Below are 5351 nucleotides of genomic sequence, written 5' to 3' on the forward strand. Positions count from 1 at the left end.
GGGCTCATTTACATCTCATTTAGATAAGCCATACTCCCTGCATAGCAACGAGAGACACAATGGGAAAAATCAGACAGCATACTATTAATAATAAAGGAGAATGTGCATTGTAAATGTCAGTAATTTATCGTTTTTGACTTTTATAACAATGAGGCTGTAATATGTGAGTTTTATCTTTTATCTTTAAAAAAATCTTTAATCTTTTAAATGTGGCCATCATTTTTAATGTTATTATTTTAATGTTTATGTAAACAAAAAGTACATATTGATGCTAATTTTATTTGTTATTTGCTGGTTTTCTACATAAAACTTGGTGAATTGATTTCATTGTGTAGCATTAGGACTTTTTTAACAGGATTCTGTGATAACCGATGAGCTAGCTAATAACAATAGGTAGATATGGGAAGGTCTAAACATGGACTAAACATGAGATAACGTGTGTTCTTAGAATGAACACAAAACGACAAACTTTGATGTTTATGGAAACTCACCCCATAAGAAACAGAAAACTATTCTTGCAGATCCGAACTTTGCACTGTGCGTCTGTTTGCCTCTAAATGTTACAGATTTTCCCCATTTCTCTGTCTTTATCCCCATCAAATGTTACTATCGATATAGCCTCTGATATCTTATGGTCCAACTCGTTGGACGTCAGTCCAATACATTCTTTCTCGTCGTCATCTTCGCTCAGTTGTAGATTAGGGATATTATACAGTCTTATTATGCCGCTTTCATCTTCGCTCAGATCGTCTTCAGAATCAGTGAGCGCTTGTTTGCTAGAGCCGTCCAGAGCGCTGCATTCTAAGTAGCCACGCTTCCCTCGGAGGGCGGGGGCAATAACAAAAGAAACAAAAGCCAGCTTATCCAGTATGGAAATACAGACAGACATTGAAACGCCCCTACTGCATGCTAGAATCTCCGACAAACTAGCTGATTTCAACCTCAATATGTACGCTTTTAAATATACCAATACTGCTATCTCAAACACGGAGAGGCTTCTTTGTGATATCAACTAACAGATTCTGCAAAAAAACGAAAATCACCAATTTTGAAAAAAAAAAAAAACGCTTCTTTCTCATTTTGCTCGAAAGTTGTGCTGCCGACTTGTGTCACTGGTTTCCGTGACAGGTCACATATGTTAGCCCATTCTTTACCACCTCCAGCTCCCTTTCTTCAGCGAGGGTCATCTCTTTGCCGCCTGGCTGACAGTTTCCACAGAGACAACCCCCACATTTCGGGATGCAGCCAGCACCGATGCGATCCCATTTCCACCACTCGAGAAAGCTATATGTAGTAGTCCCACAACTGAATCCCTGAAGTTGCTGGCTTTGTTGACGATTAATGGGGATCACGCAGGTGTGCTCTTCATACTTTACCTCAGCAGTTCTCATAGACCTTGCGAAATGTGTTCTCGATGTGTGGGCTGAAACAGTTACTGCCTCGAACAACTCCGGATGGATGCCAGCAACTGTCTTTCCCATTGGTCCGTCCCACAACACAAGGTCCCCCACAGTGCGGATTTTCTGCGGAGCCAGATGTCAATCCTTGTGACTTACAAGGAGGTGGATCTCCCTTGGCCTTGCCAGGTCACTGAGTGGTCTAGGCCATAGCAAACCAGCTGGTGGGATCTGAGAGTGCCTCTTAAGGTGTTGACCCAAATTTTCAGGAGGTACCGCTTTGTCTTGACAAAGGCTTTCATGCCTCCTACACCATGGACTATAAGCGTGATGTCTTCACTTCTGAGATTGAGCCGACCTGCTGCCTCATGGGTGATATAATTAGTATCGGAAGCTAGGTCGATAAGAGTGCCAATTTTCTGCCCAGCATTTGCGGTTACCTCCAACAGCATCATGATGACAGGCCACTCCGCTAGGCCGCTCTCTACCAGAAGACTTGAATGACTCTTTGCAATATGGGAGGTGCTCGCTGCTGTGTTACAGAATGCGTCCTGACATTGCTGGGCTAATTTTCTGAAGAATTCCTCCTGGGCCTCGGTGTAATTCCTACAGCTCTCACCTCCCACTGTGGTTTTTCTCCTCCTCTGAGCCGTACGGTCTCTGGATACCTCAGCACTGGGACACAGGTAGTAGTGATGGTCTGCAACTCTCTGCTCTCTACAATCAGGACTTCTGCACAGAAACAAAGTTTTGCAGTGATTACCCTCGTCATGGACCTCCAGACATTTCCAGTAGGCTCCCAGCTTCCGCACCGCATCCTTCTTCTCTATGAGCTTGAGCACACGGAACCTTTTGCAGAAGTACAGTTTCTTCTTATGCTTGATGTCCCCACAGACTACACATCCTGAGAGGTTGCTACTTGACTGGATTGATGCTCTGGTCCTAGCCTGCCTTTGCCCAGGTCGGTTTTCTTTCCTCAGTGGCTCTTCATCCCTCAATAGATCCAGCTGTTCGTAGATACTCTCTTGACTCTTGAGAAAGGCCAGAAGATAGTCGAAGCGCCTCTCTGGGTCAGTACTGCTTCTCTCAGCTGCATAAAGAAGCCACTCTTTCTTCATTGCATCTGGAAGCTTACTTTCAATTGACTTTGTCACCAGAGGATTCCTTAAAGCACCAGTGTCACCAAGGTCACTCAGGTCTTCAAGGGCCTTCTCCACGGCTTGGATGAGCTCAACAATTTTCTTGGGCTGGTGACATTTTGCAGCTGGAAGTCTCTGGAGTTCCTCTACTATTTGAATAGCAATCGCAGTTTGGCTTCCAAACCGATTCTCTAGGACACGAAAAATGTCATCTGCTGTGTTATAGGTCATCAATTGAAGATCTCTCATTACTTTCTCATCCAAGCTGTCAAGAAGATAAAACTTTTTGACTTCTTTTGAACGAGTGGGTTCTCCTTGCCTCTGGAGGGCCTCCCAGTCCCTTTTCCAGCGATGAAAGTCTCGCCTGATGCCAGTAAACTTGGAGAGGGAAGTAGGCTTCAGTCTAACGGCTGCTGTTGGGTAGCTGATAAAAGCTGCACTCACACCTCTTTCGGTGTCTTCTTTAGCTTTTACTTGAATGAACTCTTTTTAACATTAACTTGGGGATGATCTGCTCAAGACCTCTGACCCGCAGCGGGAAAAGTGCGTCCAACACTTCCACTGTGCGTGCAGCGCTTTTGCTCTCTTAACTAGTTTTTCCATGTAATCAAACATGAAGTCAAAAACCTCTTTATTCCCACCAGGTCCAAAGGACACCACACTCTTTACTTCCTCCTCCGCAGCCTTCACTGCCATTGTCAGTTCCTCTTCTCCAAAGTTGGCCCAGAGTGTCTTTTGGATAAGCTCTTTGAGCTCATTCAATCTCATCTCGCACTCACTTTCAGTTTTCCCAATGTCGGCCTTTTGCTGCTCATTCAACCTGGGAACTCCTTCGGAATCTGTATCCAGCTCGGCTTCTACAAGGTACTGGGCCCCTACATCATCATTGGCTTCCATGACCTTGTTGGCTTCAATTATGAGCTTTTTGAAACGGTCCCTGAGCTCCTCTTCAGGTGTGATGGCATGCATTCGGACTATGTTGTTAGCCAGCTGTGAGAATTGTCGCTTTGCGGAGGTCCTATTGCTCTTTAGCTGCTCCAGTGTCTTTGAGTCAGCCATCTTTTCAGCAGGATTGGGTGAGAGGATTTCCTGTTTTATCTGGCCTGGCTGGTTGCTGTTCAGGATTCTCTGTTCCAGTCTTCACAGCGGTTTTTTACTGTCAAGTTCCCTCACTCTAGTGAAGTTCAACGCTGCAGTTTCCCCCACTTGAAAGGGTATGCTTGCTCTTGAAGGTTTGGACTGGATTTTACTAAATGACCAGGAATCAATTCTTTCTTTTCTTTCTTTTATTTGAAAGTTGCCATGGCCAAAAGCAGGAAAAAAACCTTAAACACAAACACAAGTAATTCAAGAAAATATACAATAAGGCCAAGTAACCATAATAAAGCATCAAAACCCAGGATTAAATACTTAAATTTAAACACAAAATAGTCTTGAAAATAAATGGAAAAAAAACCCCTATATCTAGAGCACCCAAATAAATTGAAGACACTTTTAAAGCACTAGTCAAATAATTCTACCCTTAAACTCTAACAGCTTTAAATGTATAAAACCACAATGCCACACTTCCAGCTTCCTTAATCTTTACAACACATTGCTTTTAACTATACCTTCATAAATGTTAAATGTATAACACTTTAGATTACAATCCAAACATGATTTCATAACATTTATACAGTATTGTTCAAAATAATAGCAGTACAATGTGACTAACCAGAATAATCAAGGTTTTTCGTATATTTTTTTATTGCTACGTGGCAAACAAGTTACCAGTAGGTTCAGTAGATTCTCAGAAAACAAATGAGACCCAGCATTCATGATATGCACGCTCTTAAGGCTGTGCAATTGGGCAATTAGTTGAATTAGTTGAAAGGGATGTGTTAAAAAAAAATAGCAGTGTGGCATTCAATCACTGAGGTCATCAATTTTGTGAAGAAACAGGTGTGAATCAGGTGGCCCCTATTTAAGGATGAAGCCAACACTTGTTGAACATGCATTTGAAAGCGGAGGAAAATGGGTCGTTCAAGACATTGTTCAGAAGAACAGCGTACTTTGATTAAAAAGTTGATTAGAGAGGGGAAAACCTATAAAGAGGTGCAAAAAATGATAGGCTGTTCAGCTAAAATGATCTCCAATGCCTTAAAATGGAGAGCAAAACCAGAGAGACGTGGAAGAAAACGGAAGACAACCATCAAAATGGATAGAAGAATAACCAGAATGGCAAAGGCTCAGCCAATGATCACCTCCAGGATGATCAAAGACAGTCTGGAGTTACCTGTAAGTACTGTGACAGTTAGAAGACGTCTGTGTGAAGCTAATCTATTTTCAAGAATCCCCCGCAAAGTCCCTCTGTTAAAAAAAAGGCATGTGCAGAAGAGGTTACAATTTGCCAAAGAACACATCAATTGGCCTAAAGAGAAATGGAGGAACATTTTGTGGACTGATGAGAGTAAAATTGTTCTTTTTGGGTCCAAGGGCCACAGGCAGTTTGTGAGACGACCCCCAAACTCTGAATTCAAGCCACAGTACACAGTGAAGACAGTGAAGCATGGAGGTGCAAGCATCATGATATGGGCATGTTTCTCCTACTATGGTGTTGGGCCTATTTATCGCATACCAGGGATCATGGATCAGTTTGCATATGTTAAAATACTTGAAGAGGTCATGTTTCCCTATGCTGAAGAGGACATGCCCTTGAAATGGTTGTTTCAACAAGACAATGACCCAAAACACACTAGTAAACGGGCAAAGTCTTGGTTCCAAACCAACAAAATTAATGTTATGGAGTGGCCAGCCCAATCTCCAGACCTTAATC

Source organism: Carassius auratus, unplaced genomic scaffold, assembly GCF_003368295.1.
Source record: "Carassius auratus strain Wakin unplaced genomic scaffold, ASM336829v1 scaf_tig00216901, whole genome shotgun sequence".
Classification (NCBI taxonomy): Eukaryota; Metazoa; Chordata; class Actinopteri; order Cypriniformes; family Cyprinidae; genus Carassius; species Carassius auratus.